This window comes from Cygnus atratus, chromosome 2 (genome assembly GCF_013377495.2).
Source record: "Cygnus atratus isolate AKBS03 ecotype Queensland, Australia chromosome 2, CAtr_DNAZoo_HiC_assembly, whole genome shotgun sequence".
In the NCBI taxonomy this organism is placed as follows: domain Eukaryota; kingdom Metazoa; phylum Chordata; class Aves; order Anseriformes; family Anatidae; genus Cygnus; species Cygnus atratus.
The window spans coordinates 147,625,556-147,645,873 of record NC_066363.1 but is presented as its reverse complement, the minus strand read 5'-3'; positions in this window follow the sequence as shown (position 1 = coordinate 147,645,873).

Below are 20,318 nucleotides of genomic sequence, written 5' to 3'. Positions count from 1 at the left end.
CTTTCCGCGGTCTGAGGACATGCTAGCACATCACAAATAGAGCCTGCACTGCTCTGCTGAAGATAGTGCTTTAAGCAATGGGAAAAAACATCTATTCAGGCAAACAGCAAGTTTAACACTTGAATACCAGTTTTGTTCCATAATCTAAGCTCAGCATCTCTGAAAAGCAATCTGTGCAGGATCCAAGGTACTTCAGTGCCCACAATGGGGCTGAGGCACAACTGCACTGCAAGGAGTAATCCAGGAGTTCTGCCTGCCAGTTAGGACCTTAAACCTTCCCTGGGAAGATTTCTGGTAATAAAAGTTATACTGTGGGCTATTCCCAGAGATGCCATTATCTTGAATAGATTCTGTCCAGGGACATTTGGGATACACAGACTCATCAGACTCCCAAGGAACCCTGCCAGACCTCCATCCTTCATCAATAGGCAGAGCACAGCTGAGACCCCTTGACAACACTGACCCCAACACATGACACTGTAGCCTTACTCCCATTCACATCAAAACATGAAACATGGGTTTGAGTTCAAGTCTTCCAATTTCCAGGCAAACCTCCATGCTTCTGGAAGAGTCAGGAGTGACTTGACACAGTGCCATCCATGCACCTTAGCAGTCATCCCTTTTTAGTTCTGAACCACAGGTTCATGCACCTCCAAAATTCAGAGCTTCACTTCAGTACTTAAACTCAGGTATATGTCACTTCTAAGTGACATTTCTTGCATTTCTTTCTTACATTTCTATCATTTCTATCTTGACATCTCACTTATTTATTCAGAGGATGTCCCTAGTGATACAAATGACTAACTGTCAGATGGTTCCTGTGTATTAAGCCAAGCATGTTTTTCAGACTCTGAGTCCTGAGTCTGACCACCAAGGGGTTCACCTTTGCACCCAATAGGTTTCAAAGGGCATCAGGAAGTCCTAGGAAAAGCTTTGCCGTGCTGCTACGTTGATTTTCTATTCTCATGAGACAGCACCGGTTATTCCAGCATAAGAATTTAAAAAGCAACCATAATTACTGGCAGCAAGTGTTTATACTAGTGAGGGAACTGCTAATTACCTTTAACTGGCAGCAGCAGTTCACTTTGGGGGGGAGTCACCTCAATTTACATTAAAAGTTAGTAATTGTAACTGCTTTTTGCTCTCTGCTACCTTGGAGGAAAGGTTTTTCACCAATTATTCCTGGCCTGAGCTGACTTTTAATTTAAACTTGAGGATGTAGGTGAAATTGTATGAAGACACATAAGCCAAAAGAGGGCAATGCTTTCAAAAGCAGGAAAAAAAACTGCTCCAGAGAATGCATGCCTTAAATGTGGGATTGTAAATTCCATCACCAAAGCGAGGTTAATGTAGCATTGCTAAGGTTATTATGTCCAAATCCCTTTCTGTGTGTCAAAAATTTGTCAAAAATAATAAAACAGACCATTCTTCAGTAAAAGGGAGTGAAGTCTAAGCTTTCAATTTACTCTATGCAAAAGACCCCTGAGTTCTCACAGAAAAGCAGTCTGGTGTTAATGATGAAAATCAGAGAATCATAGAATCATTTATGTTGGAAAAGACCTCCAAGATCATCAAGTCCACCCATTAAACAGATAGGGATGTTTCACCATCCAAAGAGGAAAACCATAACTGGATCATAATTAAGTAAAAATAGTCATTTTCTACATCAGATCAATTCAGAGGTTACCATTTATCATTTTAAACCATGATTATCAGTTTATAATGGAAAATCAAATGCATCTAAGCTACCACATGGCAAAATCATTTTTTCACAGAGGACACATTTTTATAATGATTATATTATATAATAATTAACCATGACTATAGCAAAGCATTCACATAGTATAATATATGCACATGGGACTTAAAAAATGGAAATGGAAGGAAGGAAGGAAGGAAGGAAGGAAGGGAGGAAGGAAGGAAGGAAGGAAGGAAGGAAGGAAGGAAGGAAGGAAGGAAGGATTTGATGTGAAAGGGGATGCAAACTGTTATGGTCCCTAAAGTTGCCTTCTTATCCCCAAAAATTCCCCCAGAGACAATTTCACAAAAGAGTCAGCAAACATTATAAATCATGAATGTGCAATCACAGAACCAAAACTCTGTATTGCAGCTCGGAGAGCATTAATCTCTCTATCTGAGTCAGAACTAAGCAGTCCTGGAGGAGCACCAAGAACACAACCTTTAATCATGACCTAAGATTACTTTTCCTTTTTTTTTTTTTTTTTTTTTCCATGCTGCAAAAACTCAGTACTGCTACAGCTTCAGCAGAGTTTTTGGAAAAGTTGCTGTTAACAATTTTTTGTTCCTTGTGCTTCTTGTTCTTCTAGTAAATGGAAATCAAATAGATTGGTTAATAAATAAAGCAATTTAAACCAGTCTTATAAACTTGGACATCTGTTATTTAAAATGGTATTAGTTCTCTCTGTCAAGGAGAACATACTTTTTAGCTATTAATACATCCTAGACTGGAGAAAAGATAAAAGGTAAATTTTTTCCTACTATTTTACAACACATAAAAAAAATAATCATATTGTATCTGCCAGTTTCCAAAGAAAGATGTCTTCTGTTGTCTGTGTTCTCTTTTTACTTCTGGTTTTCTAGGGTTTTATACTTAGCTCATGCTAGTAGGAACAGAAAGCCTTATTAACTTACCATGTTGTTTCTCTACATGAAGCAGATGATCTTGAAAGACATCAGAAGAGTATTATGTGCAGGCATGAATGATCCACCTCTGTGAAAATTCAAACACGAACAAAATTATTATCAAAAGGAAGACAGAATCATGCAAAATGACATGATGTAGGAGGATTGGAAGCCTTCAGAACTCCAGGGTTTATAAAGGGAAATCCATTAGACCAACTGCTATAGCTGAAGATGTATGTTTTTGATGCACAGACTGTCAGGTCTGAAGGGAAGAAGCAATTCCAATTAGAAAGCATTTTTTTCTGAGACTAATTAAACCTATCAATCAGTCAGAGCTTTGGACAGATGGAATACTTGGTTTCTGTGGAGCAAAAGAAAGGCAAGGGGATATAAAGAAGGGGTATTTCTCTTATGAGAGAGAGAGAGAATCAGAGCTGTCTGTTCAACACAAAGGGTTACAATTTGATAGTCAGGAAAAACAGCATGCGATAAACCTTTGCTAAATCCATGATTTTGGTACCCAGTTCGGTTATGAAATCTTCCTTGGAAATTTGTCCTTCATCCTGTTTTATGGGATCTCTTGTGAAGATACGGATTCAGTTATCAGAGACAGATTGGGTGGTTTGAAGAAATATTTCCCCATTTTCCTATAAGCATTTCTAGCCCTTTTCAGTTGTACGGCTGGCACCATTCTGGGGCAGTGTGGTAGCTCATTTCTAGCCATGTTGTTTCCATGAGGCCATTGGATGGCTTGGACAAGATACGCCACATGAAAAAGTTCCATGAAGTAAGCATAGACCCTGGTGGTTCTCTTTTCTCAGGTATCAGTTGAGATGGTTGTGGAGGCATCTTGGAGATTTATACATTATTGCTCAGGTAATGATTGGATCTATTTTGTGTAGACACAAACATCTCCAGATGTTTATTACTGATTCCCAGTTTATCTTATTCCGCAATCCTACTCAATATTGCAATCTATATTATACAGCTCGTTTCTTATTACGACATACCCATTATTTAAAGAAGAGTACTGTGATTTTTTTAATGTTATGTGATAAAAATAATCAAATTCTGCCATGAGATTGTGGACTGCAAATAGGGTAAGTCTGTGCCATCTCTGTAAGTCTTTATACAACTAACAAATAACACTAGCACAGCATAGGTATATATGTTTGCAAACACATGCTTTCCAATTTAGTGATGCATCCTCTTGAGACCCTCTTCCTCACTGCTATCACTGTTCTTTCCAAAGGTTAAATACTTTGCAATAGAGATCGCTAGTAACACTGTAAATGGCTAATGGTGGAACTGTTGCAATGTACTCCTCCACTTGATAATGCACTTCTTTGCAGCTCCCCTGAGCACCTTTGGCGAGTTTGGAGCTATGTTGCTAAGATTAATTTGCCTCAGGTAATTATTAGTGGGCTGCTGTGTCAAAAAGCTGTAGAGAAAGCACAGAATGTGTGTGATTAAACTCATATATATAATATGGAAGGAAATGTAAAAATTTGTGCACTTTCTGAAAAATGTACTTTTGTCAGCCAGCCAACACTCAAATAATGGATCTGTATAATGGAAGAATAAAATGTAATAGAAATAAATGTGCATACAATAACTTGAAAGTGCTATTAAGCTTGTTCCCTCTGAAGTGATTAGTCAAGGGCCAATTCATTACATGCAATTTAGTAGTAGGCATAATTATGGTTAGCTGTGGCAGCTAAAATATTTTCATCTCAATAGTTTGAACCAAACAAACCATATCCTCTGCTCCTACCTTATTAAGACAACCTTTCTCCAGCAAATTGAGTATGCAGGTATATAATGAACATAAGGACCAAATTGTTGCAGACAACCCAGAGCATTCTGAGTTATCATGGGAGAGCTCAGGAAATTATTTTCACAGCCAAAGGAAAATCAGTCTTCTGAAGAACGTAAAGTGTGATGTAAAGGGGATTCAGGCACTGACACCCAGGAGTATAATGCACAGAGTCCTAACATATTATAGGAAATCAAAAAGCAAGAAGCATCTAAAATTTTGTCTCCAAAGTTACATAGGCATTTAGAATACTCATCACAAAACCCAGCAGACACAGACAGCTCTTTTTGCTGTGTGCATTTTGCCCACTTTTTAGGCATCAATCTCATTCAAGCACCACGACCCCTCAGTGATAGGATCTTCTGAGGTTCAGCATTCACTCCTTCCCTCTCCCAGAAAAGTGTACTAAAGATAAGACCGGAGAAAGGCAAGTCCCATCCCTTCTCTTGAAGATTTGCCTGTGCACAAAAGGGACCGGATCTTTTCCCCAGGAATACGATTCTTTTCCAATGAGTGTTTTAACAAAACGTAATCCACAGAAAGGTGGAAGATTTAGGTTTGAATTGGTTCCGTCTGATAAAGCTACAGATATTAAACAGTATTCAACAGACCTTGGAATAATGTCAGAGGGTGAATTATAGAGAATGCATTGAGTTCTCTGCATCTTCTCTGTGCTCAGAAGACTTGATGCAAATACTTTGGAAAAACTCCCAATGAGATACACTAATGCTCATGGATGTTGTCATAGGAGGGATTTTAGCCAGACAGCTCCACTACCTGTCACTCCACCTTTGATATATTTTCCCATCTGCCTAAGGCACTTCCAAATATATGTGATTCTGTGGCAGTTTATAAAGATATGCCAGGCACAGAGGAAGCCACATGTCTCACGGCCAGAACTCATTTTTGGAGCACTCCATAGAAGAGGAAGGAGGACAGATGCTTTGAGAAAGAAAGGGGTGGGGAGGTGTTCTGTCATCAAACGTAGCAGTTAAAGAAACAGGACAGGGAGCAAACATATCACAGACAGATTTTGGCTAAAGGCTAATCATGCTGAAATTATCATCGATCCAAACTGATCTTGACATGATGGCTGGTCTAAAACAAGAGCCAACAATGTTCCACAGTCTGTGATCTCCTTTCTATCATTTCACAAAGCACGATTAGCAAGTTCTGACTTTAAATGCAATCTACAGTTCATTCCGTCTGAAAACAATATACAAACTTGGGATGTTAATATTGCCCCACCTAACAATGAATTAACAAGTTATTTAGGTTGTAGACAAAGGGAGCAATCCTTAGCCAAAGGGACATTTTGTTTTCAGTTCTGAAGGTGGGAGACATTGCTTCAGCATTCCCAACTGCATCAAGAAAGAAGAAATAATGAGCAAAGAAAGGATGTGAGGACTGAGTCAAGTAAATCCTCAGCTAAAAAGCAAATAAATATTTTAATAGTTTTCAGCTAACACCACAAAAAGAGACTTCTAAGCTATTCTAAGTGTTAGGGTGTGTAGGGTACACTGTTTTCTCTTCACTTACTTTCACTCCTCCCAAGACGTTTTCAACAATGCTGTTCCTATTTGAATTTGTAAATCCATTTTCCATTTTATTTTACTGCAAGTTGCTTTGGATTACGGATGATTTCATGGTAATAGAGAAGTTGGGATAATGGAAATGCCTTCATGGCTAGTAAGGAAAAGTCCCCGGGGGAAGTAGATAAGAAGCAAAAGAGCTTAACCTTTGGCAATTTGACATGTTAAACAGAAATGGCAAAGTGGGACCAATAAAATCAGGGTGAATCAAGATTTCAGGAATTAAATAGGCAAACTCAATGAATCTTGTTTTAGCAGAAATTAGGCAAAATAAAGTAGGAATATTAACACGTTAAATGCAAATAGAGAATTGATTAACAATTAAAGAGAAACAATCAATTAGATGTTTGCCTGCCACTGCTCTCATTCTTTTCCTTTTGATTGACTCTCATTTTTTTCTGCTCATCTTTCTCTCCCCACTTGTGTATTTTTGTCACTTGTTACGGTCCTTTGGGAAAGAAGTCATCTTTTCAATTCTGACAGAAACCCTTAGGTATAGTAAAGGAATAATTCCACAGGATTTCATTAAAAAAAAAAAAAAGTTGTTTCTCTGTAGTAACACCATTAAATAGGGTATTTTAACTATTAAAAAAAAAAAAAAAAGGAATTATTTTATCCTGATTCTGTAAGTATCGAGACAAAAACTGCCTTTGCTTTCAATAAAGCTAGAATTTCAGTTCATTTACTTGAGAATTAGCTAGATCTGGACTCACCCTAAGGATGTTCTGTTCATAAAAGAGCACACCTGGGAAGCCTAGAAATATGACCACAAATTTCCTGCGTTTGTGTTTTCTGTCAAAGAGACAGAAAAGCTGGACAAGGTTGCAGTGGTCCCCATACCATATCCTTTCAGAAATACAAATGGTGTTGGAGCGAGGGGCTGGATTTGCTGACCCACGCAGTATTGGAGTCTTTTTATCTGCCATGTTTGTAGACTCCCAAACGAAAGTGAACTGGCCAGGAAGTTTTGTAAGGGAGGGAACAGAAGCTGGATAATTTGGCCAACACAAATGTAATCTCTCTGTAATCATTTTCTAAATTACATTTTTATGTGCATGAAAAGACATAATGGAATTACTGTTTCATTACATCATTTGGGTAACTTTTTCAACCCAATGTTATCCATTCAAGATTAAAAAAAAAAAAAAGTTGCTCGGAAATATTGAAAAACGCATTTTATTTAAATTAAAAAGAATTTTTACAAATCCCAGAGAATTAGACAACAATAAAGACAAAAGAATTTAGAAGAGCAAACCACCAAATTAACTCTCTCATCCACTCAGTCTCTGCTACACAAATGGCCACCGATGTGAACACCACCTAATGAACATCTCTTTAACATGACAGGCTGTTGTGAGCTATCAACATATCCAAAAGCCAGGTTACTTTCTCCTGATGTCCATCTCTATGAGAAAGATTTTACCCTTGTTTTCAATGCTGAAACAGTTTCCAGATTTATAAAATAAAAAGAATACATGGGACATCATCAGAAAGTTTCCAAGTGTACCTGAAATGTCATTGTGGAAGGGATCCCAGAAGGCCATCTAGTTGATTCCCCTCTATTAGCTACATCAGTTATTTATTTGGCTTTCACCATTTGTTTATCCAAGCATACTTAAAATCATTTTGCGATGGAACTATCTCTCTAGGCAAGTTATCTCTCTGTTTTTATTATCTTTATCTCAGAAGTCTGGATTTTTCATTTCCTTACATATTTGAAAACATTAGGATGTTCCCCTATAATCTTTAGGCTAAATGACATGCTTTTTTTTTTTTTTTTTTCCTCCCCCATTTTCCTTGTAAATTATGCTCTTTAGACCTTTAATGACTCTGGACAGCTCTAATTATTAAAATGAAAAGCCCCAAACTGAACACAACGTTCTGGCCAAGGCCTTACCAATGCTGAGTACAGCGGAAGGATTACTTCATGTGTCTACAGGCTGTTTATGTTGTTTGTGTATCTCAATGTGTTGTTTGGAGGGATTTGCAATAGCGTGACATTTTTAAATTATAGTAGGTATGTGACCATCTATAACCTCAGATCCTCTTCTGAAGAGCCACCAGTTGTTCCCATCCGCTTTTTGTTCAACTGATAATTTCAAAATAAGTATACTGTGTGGAAAATGCCCCTCACTTTTTTGATTTTTAGTTTCCTTGGATAATAGCAGCATTATGTCCTCTGCAGATTTATTAAGATTAATCTCTATCCTATCATCTATGTTATTAGCAAAAATACTGAACAGGAATAGACCCAGGGCAGATTCCTGCAGGTACCATTAGATAAAAAAACTTACATCTTAATAATGAACAATTTGTAATTTTTCCCATAGTACAGTTTTCCAAATAATTTGACATCCATTCTACAGCTGTTTCTCCATGAACACATTTTTTACCTGCCCTTTGCAAAAGCCACACAAGACTTGTCAAAACTTTACGAAAGCCAAGACATGGGATTGTCAGCTTCTCTTTTTTGTTTGTTGAGGAAAGAAAAGTGAAATGCTGTGCTTAAAATGGTTTGCTCCTGATAAATCTGTGCTATCTTCAATCTTTTTTTTCCTTCAGACTAAGTTTTTACAAATGGCTGTATCCTTTTTTCAAGCGGTTTTTTTGTTGTTTGTTGTTGTTGTTGTTGTTGTTGTTTTTGTTTTTTGTTTGTTTGTTTTTTAGAAACGTAACTTCAGTTGACTGGTCCACAATTCCACAGCTTGCTTTCTTTTCCATTTTAAAGGTAGGCTGCATACTTGGCTCCATGGTTTGGGCTTTTTTTTTTTCCTCAGATTTTTTTTTAACAGCTCTGGTATTATTTCCAATAATCTCCAGGCCTAGAATTTTCTCTCTTGCTGCTGCTTTGCTGTAAGATCCAACATTAGTTATTACTTGTTGTCGTCCCAGCTGTCTGCTTCCGGCAGATCTTTCAGTGGTGACTGAGACCATGAGGCAATCAATGTCTGAGCTGCCTCTTCATTTTCCTCTGTAAAACATAAAATTTGCCCTTCCTTGTCTTCTGCTCCCAATGGGCAGACAGAATGATTCTTTCATGTCCCTTGCTAGTCGCACGTCAGTTTTGTGCCTTTCTGGTTTTGTCCCTCAATCTTCTCTTATTTTATTTTTTTGCCTGACCCACTTTCTGTTTTCCTATTTTTTTTTTGTATGCTTCTGTCTTGTAATTGAGGTCAACAAAGATCTCATGATTTAGCCAAGTTGGTCCCATAATAAGCTTCCGATCCTCCCTCCACTTTTGGATGGTTTGTGTTTATGTCCTTCTCCAGGGGTTACTGCCAATAATGGGAAAAATTTAACTGTCTTTTAGTTGCTACTATTTAATTTTTTTTTCTCTAATCCCTGTTTCTCTTTTGAATGCAAACTCTCATCTGGGGCCTTGTTATGGCAGATCCAGTTAGCTATCGTTATCTTTTCGTGTATTCTTTGCCATATCTATTTTTGCCAAGTTTAATTAGGGAACTATCCCTGTTGATTTCCCCTTTCCCAGTTGGGAAAGAATTAGAACTCCGTGCTGGCAGGAGTTTTCCACTCTCCTTTCATTTCTTGAAGAAACAATTCAGTCACTTCTTTTCTATCATTCAGTTGAACGACTAGTTCCCCTTTAAAAAAATGGTTTCAAGATACAGAAATGTGTGCTGCTGGTATCTGGTATTAGCCTGGAACACCCTACAAACCATCAAAGGCAGGCACAAACCTCAACAACATTTTCAGATGTTTACAGGGTCTAAATCTTGGACAATCTAAGAGGCTTGCTAATAATTTGGTTTCTAACGATCCAGTGGCACTACCTAAGTGCAATTACCCACAGCCTTCCAGGCTGCACACAAGCCCAGAAACCTTTGGATGACACATCCAGGGGAAGAACCAAACCACAACAATTAGCTGGCTCAAATAACCCAAAATCAGTATCACCCTTTTCCTCAGGGAGCTGCTGAACTGCTCAGAAGAACGGTGTTGTCCCACTGCATTAAAGGATAGAGATGGAGCCTTCTGCTTGTGGCAAGCTGACTCTTGAAATGGGTGCAGAAATGGGTGTAGAATCAAGACCCCAGGGACAGAGAAAAATATATCGAATGGATGAGAATATAAAAAATGTATTTGCAAATTTTGTGAGTCACCAAATCTCTCTTTGTAAAAGAAAAGACTTACAAGGCTTATTGCAAATTTTGGGGTGCATTTCTTGCTGTATATCACAAATATATTTTACTAAAACTGTAAGTATAGAAATAAACATGGCAATTGGAAAATTTTCTTATTCTTAATAAAATTAGTGGAAATGACTGTATATTTCAGCTGGATTCTAGACCAAAAAAAAAAAAAAAAAAAAAAAAAAAAGACCCTTGTGTCCCTAGAAAGGGCATCAAGTACATAAAATTTCCAATCTTGATCTTCTCAGATTTTAAACAGTGGTCCAAGTCCCATGCTCTTCAGCTGCCTGTTTTACAACTCATCCACAAAAATATCATTGGTATAGTCATTTCACATGAGCTTGCTGGCAGCTCATTCATTGGTCAGTCCATTAAAACGATATATTTCAGGGAAACCTTTCAACATTTCAATAATATCTAATTTCTCACAACTTCCTTAAGCTGAAATATTATAGGGATATGCTTTTAAAACTGTTGAGGGAGCCCAACTAAATCCTATCAAAGCATCTGGCCCTCTAAATCCCTGCCTATATAAAGTTAAAATTGGCTGAATCTCCACAAAGAACTACTGTTGTACAACAAACCCCGACAAGTGTGTTTTACAGAGCTCATAGGAAGATAACGCACACTTTTTATATCACTAAAAATGCTGTAGATATGATATCTCTGCTTTCAAGATGACATACATTTTTAAACACCTTGTACTTCTTTCAGTCTTCCTTGTGAGACATTATTATCATCTGTGTTGTAGAACTACCTTTCATGAATAATAAAGCTTTTTCTGGACAAGTGTTGCTAAAATGCCCCTTACTTTGTTCAAGTGTTACTTACAAGGCAAGCTGTAAAACCTTAAGATTTGTGAATTTGGTTTTCATTGCCATCTTCTGCATTCCTAAATATCTTAAGCAAGGCACAGCCTGCTCATACTTGTCCATTAAAATTCTTTATACTGAACATATAAAAACCTGTAACATTGTACCTTTCCTATAATCAGCACAAAAAGCAATTATACGTGAAATTTGACATACTTCCACCTATTTCCATGAGTTAAGCTATTCTGCTATAATATTTTCCCCATATTGGCTTTTAATAACAGTAGTTGAAATGGTGAATTTTCTGTCTCTTTTTTCTCCAAGCAGTTAATCAAAATCCACTTCCCAGTTAGAGAGAGTACAGCACTTGCACAGTTAAACTGCAGCTGTTTCTCATATGGGTAAGCTCCAGAGATGTTATGAGGGATTCAAACCCTGGGAGGAGTCAGGCACAAAAGGAGAAGGCTCTGTCTAGAGTTATTTCCTGCCTTCCTATTTATTAGAAAACCCTATAAAAATTATAAGCTTTTCATTAAATTTTCTTTATGTTGGTTTTTACCTAGTCTCTCATGCTTTTTTATTCCTTTCTTTTTTTTTTTTTAATTTTAAGAATTTTAAATGCAAGCTATTTTTTGTGATTTTCAAAGGAAACAGAAAATGACACACAAGTATGTTAACACATAATTTTGTTCATCAAACAAATACTATGTATTTTATCAAATAAGAGATTTTTGAAACAATATTCAACCACTGCCAGCTGTCTGCAACTGGACAAGTACTAGGAAAAAAGTCAGATGACTTCCCACTGTTTCAGTTGGCTTTATTGCTTCTAAGTGCAGTTACTTAAGGGAATAAGATTGATGATACTATCACACTCCCTATCTGTCTCTCACCAATTTTGATCCCATTACCAATTTCAAATAAATCTAATAGAAAGGGACAGGCCTCCAAGGTAATTAAGTTCCCTCAGGTTAAACAAAAGACTACATATAGAGTAAAAGAAACTGGAATACGTTTCAAATTTGTGATGAGCTTTACCACTAGATTCCCCTTTTAGCTGAACAAGAGGAATAAAGCTGCAAACTTTTGCACAGAGGAGTGATATATAGCCAGAAGTAGAACTGTAAAGCACTTGTGCTTGTTTCCTGGGTTTCAGGCAAGAAGAAAAAAGCCTTACTCTTGGCTATACCTCATTTGCCACCATGGGAAGGACACATCCCCGGTGACATGTCCAGCTTTCATCCTTACAGCCCTGAAACATTGGTTGAACTCTAACTTAAAGAAATAAATCATAGAATCTTAGAATCATAGAATGGCTTGGTTTAAAAGGGTCTTTAATGATCACCCAGTTCCAACCCCCATGCCATGGCCAGGGAAGCCACCCACTAGATCAGGTTGCTCAGAGCCCCATCCAGCCTGGCCTTGAACACCTCCAGGGATGGGGCATCCACAGCTATTCTGGGCAACCCCTTCCAGTGCCTCACCACCCTCTGAGTGAAGAATTTCCTCCTAACATCTAATCTAAATCTCCCATTTTTAGTTTAAAGCCGTTCCCCCTTGTCCTGTCATTTTCGGCCTGAGCAAAAAGTTGCTCTATATCTTTTTTATAAGCCCCCTTTAAGTACTGACAAGCTGCAATAAGGTCACCCCTGAGCCTTCTCTCCTTCAGCCTGAACATCCCCAGCTCTCTCAGCCTTTCTCCATAGGAGAGCTGCTCCAGCCCTCTGATCATCCTTGTGTACCTCCTCTGGACCCGCTCTAATAGCCCCACGTCCTTCTTGTGCTGGGGACCCCAGACCAGGACGCAGCACTCCAGGTTGGTCCTCACAGGGGCAGAGCAGAGGGGGACAATCCCCTCCCTCCCCTGCTGGCCACCCCTCTGGTGATGCAGCCCAGGACGCAGTTGGCCTTCTGGGCTGCAAGCACACACTGCTGGCTGATGTTGAGCTTTTTCGTCCACCAGAACCCCCGAGTCCTTCTCTGCAGGGCTGCTCTCAGTGAGTTCTTCTCCCAGTCTGTCCTTATGTCTGGGATTGCCCTGACCCAGGTGCAGCACCTTGCACTTGGACTTATTGAACCTCACTAGGTTCACATGGTTCTACTTATCTAGCTTGTCCAGATCCCTTTGGATAGCATCCCTTCCTTCTGTTGTATCGACTGCACCACTCAGCTTGGTGTCATCTGCAAACTTACTGAGGGTGCACTCGATCCCATTGTCTATATCGTTATAAACATATTAAACAGTACCGGTCCCAGGACAGACCCCTGAGGGACACCACTTACTTCCAGCCTCCACGTGGACAGAGAGCCATTGATCACCACTCTCTGGGGGCGACCTTCAACCCAATTCCTTATCCACTGAATGGTCCACCCATCAAATCCATCTCTCTTCAATTTGGAGATTAGAGAATCACGCAAAGGACAGAGAGATTGGCTCATTAAGAGAGCATCACTTATAATGGTTGGCTTTATGAAGTTTTATCTTAAAATAAGAATCATCATAGCTATTAATGATGGAAAAAGCCTTTCTTCCACCTTTTTTCCCTTCCATCCACTACAGATTTCTCTAATGAACACTTAGCATTACTTAGCTCGCATGTTTGCATGAGTACCAAAGGACTGAGCTCCCAACATTTCCCTTGTGTGGGAAATAAGGCCACTGCGGCCTTATTCCCTACTAGTGGCCAGTAATCCCGCTCAGCATCACAGATTTTGGACTCATTTTTCAGCCTTCTTCCCTTCTTTTTCTTTCATTTCAGTACGCCGAATGCCTCACTTCCTGTAACTCCAATACTGTCAACGGAACTAATATGTGTGGATAAGGGGAAATAAGTGTTAATGAAGGCAGAATCAGATCCATTAAAAAAAAAAAACAAAAAAACCCTACAGCATAGATCACATATGGGAAGGTGGCTGGCTGCCCATGGATTCTATGATTCTAGTGCTTGTTAATGTATTGGAAATGCATAAGGTTATGTTTCTGTCTGTCATCTACAACATCCTTGGCATTTATCTCACACTTAAGCCCCAATAACAGTAAAAAGAGGAAATCTCAGTTAAAGAGGAATTCTTTCACCCGTTTCAATGCGGGACCAAATTAGTTGTGTGCATTCAAGTTACTTCTAACCCTTCTTGCTCAGCAGCTACTGCACTCATCCAAAATATAGGAGACAGGAATACAAAAAACTTTTCCCTTGCCAAAAAATAGAAAATTGGCATGTTGTGACATGAATGGATAGAGGAAACTGACTAAGGACTTCTTTCTGAACAGTCTCTTCCAGTTAGATGTTCATCAGCCAAGGGACCATGCAGCTGTGAATATGATCATGTAACTTCCCATTTGGACTGTTTACCAAATGCTCTGGAGATCTAGCCTAGTCCTTGTTCCAGTGACAAGTTGGTATAATATTGCAAGGCTTGTGCATGAATAGGGCCTCTGCCCCTTTCCTCGTTACTATCCAGAAAAATTTATGCTGAATTTGTTAGGACAGATACAAAATCAGAATACCTCACTTTCTGGTTCCAAGAACGGCTAGGCATCTCATACAAAGTTGGAGCAAGATATACCAGAATGATTTGAGAGTCCACAATAGTTCGTGGATTATTACAGGAAGTTAGGAGAGAGTTTCCTGAAATTAGGAGGTTGGACAAAAGAAGTGGAAAGGGGACATCATCACAACTAGTGACTATTTAGGAAACCTGACCCTGTTCCCAGTTGTCTACATGTTTACAAGAAATGTAGGTGACCTCAGTGAGTCAAGAAGGACACATCCACCTATGAAGGGAAATCAAAGTTTTGATCCTTGGAGAAAACAATTTAGGCACCTTATTTGAGATGATAGTTGATGGCAGGACTTTTCTACCTGTATCACATTCCCTGTATGTGAGAAGACCAAGCATCTGACCAAAAAGACAGAAGAGAGCAAGCAAGAATGAATTATTTCAATTGGCTGAACATGTTCCATGTTAGCCCTTCCAAAAACATCGTTCCCAAACAATTAGGTTTCTCTACTCTCATTTTTGGCCTCAGAAATCTCCCCATGCATACATAGAAATCACTGATACCACCTTGACTATGTATCATCTGCCTTACATGCAATGGGGTGACTAAAATTAAATGTTATTGAATTGCAACGCCTAAATCCTCTTGAGGGTCTACTCCTATCTCTTTAAAACTTCTGCTTGTAAGTAGCAAAAATTAGCAAAAAACTGGCACCTCTTGTAAGGTAGGCTGGTTCTGACTAGATTTTTCTGCCTTATGCTAGCATGAAAAGCCTACAGGGAGAAGTTTTTTGTTAGCTATTTCAGTGGTCAGAACAAAAAGCAACATGGAATAGTGAGAATAATAATAATAAAATTAAAAAAAAAAGCCAAAATAACTGTGTAATTTGCATACTCCTTAAGACAGCGAGTGACAGAGTGGAAGAAAATTGATATTCTGATGGTAGGCAAAAATAAATGATGGAAGCAAAAAGAAGTGGGAGGATCTCTTCGGAAGGTCAAAAGGTTCCAAGATGAGAAGTCACAGGGCACTGGAGTGCTGGAGAATTGCCATAATTCCTGCCAACAGTAGAAAGTTTCTTTTGAAGAGAAAAATAAGATGGGAGCAGTAAGAGAGAGAAAGATTGAAAATATTCCTGGATCATTGAACTTGTAAGCCATTTTCACAGAGCTTTCTGCTGCCACACTTTCACGGAGAGAGTTTGCACCTCAGGAACTTCTCTACATCTGCACCAGCGTATGCAGGACAGACTCTTCAACACAACAGATTTGTTTCCTAGCCAGCAACACAGCTGTTTGCTGGTTAACAGCTGTCTGTGCAACAATACGCTTATTATTAATAAATTATAATTCAGTAGGTGACTTCCACACAGAGTACAATAGTCTAAGAAAATGTTGAATAGCACCATGAATAGCACCACATCTGGGACAAACAAAAGTCCGAAGCCCCACTGAATGCACATTGACAGCAAAGTATTGACAATTGTTTTCTGAGTATAAATTTTCAATTTAAAGACATTCCCTGTTTTTGCCAAGACCATGTTTCTCTAGCTTACTTGTCAGTATATAATACAGCACAGCTTTACTAAAAAAAAAAAAAAAAAGGGAAGATGCTCATTATTCACTGTTTTTTTTCCCCATGAATCCTGCTATCAAACCAACCTTCATTCATGACAGTTTGACAAATCTATGTTGAAAGTAAGTATCCCTTCCCTTCCTTTTTGTAGATAAGTACTATGTTTACTTATCTTTAGTCAGTTAGGATCAGATGTGTACTTAGGACTCAGAAAGATTTGCACTGTCAACCTGTGCTGAAAACACTCAGATTTGTGTTCTGGAGTGTCTGTTTTGTGATGAGTACTGTACACTCATCTTCATCTTGACAATGGCTCAACTGTTTGAAGTAAGGGAAGCTGTTGGGAACAGGAATATTCTTTACATTTGAGATAATCTTTATAACCTAGCCTGATAAATAAATCAAAATTTCCCAGCAAATTAGAATTAATTAGAAAATGCAGCTCCAGTAGTCCAAAACCCCGAGTTTAGTACCTTGAAAGAATAGTTATGTTTCACTTTGCTTGTTTTTGTTCTGATTGTTCATAGAATCATTGAATGGTTTGGGTTGGAAGTGACCTTAAGGATCATATAATTCATTTAATTCATCTAATTCTAACCTCCCCTCCGACATTGTCAAGAACACTTTCCCTAGACCAAAATGCTTAAAGCCCTATCCAACCTGGCCTTGAACACTTCCAGGGATGGCCTGGGAGGTGGGCCTGTGCAAGCCCATGAAGTTCAACATGGCTAAGTGCAAGACACTGCATCTGGGCCAGGGCAATCCTAGGCACAAATCCAAAGCATCCTCTTTACCATGACAGTGGTGAGGTACTGGAATAGGATGCCCAGAGAAGTTGTGGATGTCACACAGAAACATAGAATCACAGAACAGTTTGTGTTGGAAGGGACCTTAAAGATCATCTAATTCCACCCCCTGCCATAGGCAGGGACACGTCCCACTAGACCAGGTTGCACAAAGCCCCATCCAATCTGGCCTTGAACATTTTCAGGGATGGGGCATCCACAGCTTCTCTGGGAAACCTGCTCCAGTGCCTCACCACATACATAGTAAAGAATTTTTTCTTAATATCTAATCTATCAGTCAATTTTCAGTTTTAATAGTGTTTAAAAGAAACTGGATGTTTTTCTCAAGTATCTGCTCCCTCTGTCCCCTTATAGCATTCTCCATATGTTAATCCAGCTGTAGATCAAAAATAAACGTGAGTTTTTTTAGAGGAAGCTTCGAAGCTTAAAGGCCAGTCAACATACTAGCAAACCCACCCATTTATTTGACTAGGTGTTACTGCCCTTGGGATTCTCAACTTAGTTTTGAAAGTTGTTTTCTGTCTAGTAAGGATAAAAACCCTGAGGTTAGCCCTACGTGTGCAATGCATAAATAAAGATCTGTAAATTACCTTAGGAATTTTTGTCCTGGGACAAACACAGGTTATAGATGTGACAGTTATCTGCTTTAGTCTCTGAACGGAGAGGAAGAATCAAGGTCTTGCCATGCATCAATGTTTTGCACTTTCCTGCAGCTGCAGCACAGAAAAGTCTGCTCTCCTTAGAGCAGCATGAGGTGCTGCTGCATCCTCTGGGAGAAAAAGTGTTTTACTTAGGAAAACACAGCCCAAATCAGGATAGATAGAGACACTGAGACTTATTCTCTGACCTAATTCATGATGAGTTACTACTAGGTGTTACAAAGCAGTTTTTTTGGCAGGAGCTTTGTAAGGGAACAGGTGGAAACGAGCCAAACATGATCATTGGAAACCTCTGTCCTAAAAGACAAAGGAAAAAAAAATAAAAAAGAGAGAGAGAAAAAAAAAGGAAGAAGAAAATTAACAGGAAATAGAAAAATTCCTCTTCTTGAGGTTGTTTAATTTACTCCTTTTCAGAAAGAGAAAAAAGAAAACAGAAAGAGCCTAGAGCAAACTACCTACCATAGACTTGAAGTGACAGCAAGTAAGTTCCATGCGGATATAATATCATATAATTGCTGAGCCAACAATTAATGACTCTTTATGCAATACTTCAAAACATTTTTTTTTTTAATTAAAAGCATTTCTTTGTACAAATTATTCTGCTTTTCCCTTTCAAATCACTTGGCTTCTCTGCCACCTTTAGTGAGAGCCATAAATCCAATTTGTTTTCATCTGGCAACAAAGAGGAGCAGAAAAAAAACCAAACCTTCGCTCTTTGAGGAGATGGGAAGGTTGCTCCTGCATAAGCGTTAACTCAGGGAAGCAATCCAAACACTCTTTAAAAAACAAAACACAGCAAATATTGCTATTGACTCCAGTGGGCCTCAGCCCAGCTTCCTAATGCTAGGGAACTCCACCCCCGTAGGGCTTGGTGCTTCTGCCTGAGCTCTGGAGAAGGCTTCATTCACGTGCACTGCAGGTGTGAGCTCCTGAAAGCTTTCTTCCTCCACTTTATCCTGTCTTTAGTATGTTCTTTCCTCCTTGGAGTGTGCAACCCTTCATCCAGGAGCAATAGCAGTTTGACTCATGATCAGATGTTCACCAGCAGCAGGTATGAAGCCTTACAAGACCCAAACTCAACTGATTCAGGGACAGCTGTGTGCTAGGAAACGTATGATGGGGGAGTGCCAGAAGACTGCATGCTGTCCCATGCCCCACCACAGTGAAACACAGGATTAAAATCGTCCAGGAGAAAACCTTCCCCAGCAAATAAACAAGAGACTCCAGATTGTACTTTGCCCTGCATGGTGGTTTCACACAAATGGACAGCTGAACACCACACCACTCTCTCACTCCGCCTACTCAAAGGAAGAGGGGGAGAAAATTTTATGGAAAAGGGCTTAAGGGTTGAGATAAGGACAGGGAGATTACTCAACAATTACCATCATGGGCAAAACAGACTCAGTGTAGGGAGATTCATGTAATTTATCACCTATTACTAATAGACTAGAGCACTAAGAAACTAAAAGCCAACTAAAAACACTTTCTTCCCATCCATGCTCTTCTACTTCCTTCCCCTGAGCAGTGCAGAGGAATGGAGTATGGGGGTTCATAACACTTTGCTGTCTGCCACTCCTTCATGGTCCCTCTCTGCCCCTGCTCCATGTGGGTCCCTCCCATGGGATGCCGTGCTTCCCGAACTGAGCCTGCGGGGGCTGCCCACAGGCAGCAGCTCTTCAACAACTGCTCCCACACGGCTCCGTACCACGGGGTCCATCCCCCAGGAGCAAACTGCTCCAGCACGGGTCCCCCACGGGCGGCAGCTCCCCCCAGACCCCCTGCTCCTGCGTGGGCTCCTCTCCACGGGCTGCAGCTCCGGCCCGGGGCCTGCTCCTGCGGGGGCTCTCCATGGGCCGCAGCCTCCTCCAGGCCACATCCACCTCCTCCACCGGGGGCTCCTCCGTGGGCTGCAGCATGGAGATCTGCTCCATGTGGGACCCATGGGCTGCAGGGGGACAGCCTGCTCCGCCAGGGGCCTCTCCACAGGCTGCAGGGGAACTGCTGCTGCGTACCTGGAGCACCTCCTGCCCTCCTGCTGCACTCACCTTGGGGGTCTGCAGGGCTGCTTCTCTCACATTTTCTCACTCCTCTCTCTCAGCTGCTGTTGCGCAGCAGTTTTTATTCCTTTTCGTAACTCTGCTCTCACAGAGGCCCAACCAGCGTTGTTCATGTCTTGGCTCTGGCCAGCAGCTGGTCCCTTTTGGAGCCAGCTGGAACTGCCTTCAAACATGGAGCAGCTCCTGGACTCTTTTCAACAGAGGCCACCCTTGCAACCCCCTTGCTACCAGAACCTTTCCCCATAAACTCAGTACACCCTACAACTGCCCAGGAATGGCAATATATCCACAGTGGGAATAGGCACAAAGGGAAATTGCTCTCAGGAGGTCAGGACAGTGTCCTAGAAGGAGTCAGTGGTTCTAAGCATGAGATAAGTGTGTGCAGCCCTGCATCATAAGTTAGTCGCCACCGTGCAGTCTTCATATTTGGATAGGCAGGAATCCACAATTTAAGACTCCAAAAAGGCCAGTTGCAGAAGGAAGAGAGTTTTACTGAACCAGCACATGCCAGGTGACCCAAGAAAAACAGAGCTGGGCCAGGCCACTAAAGAACCTACAGATGGCTGCTAACATGGGTATCTTTGGCATTAAATCCAAAACATTGGAATCTTTCTACTTTGGAATATTTCCTGCCCCTTTTCAGGGTGTACAAAAAGGCAAGGGTTATCTTTCTTGTTATAAAAAGACCACAGTAAATATAAAAGT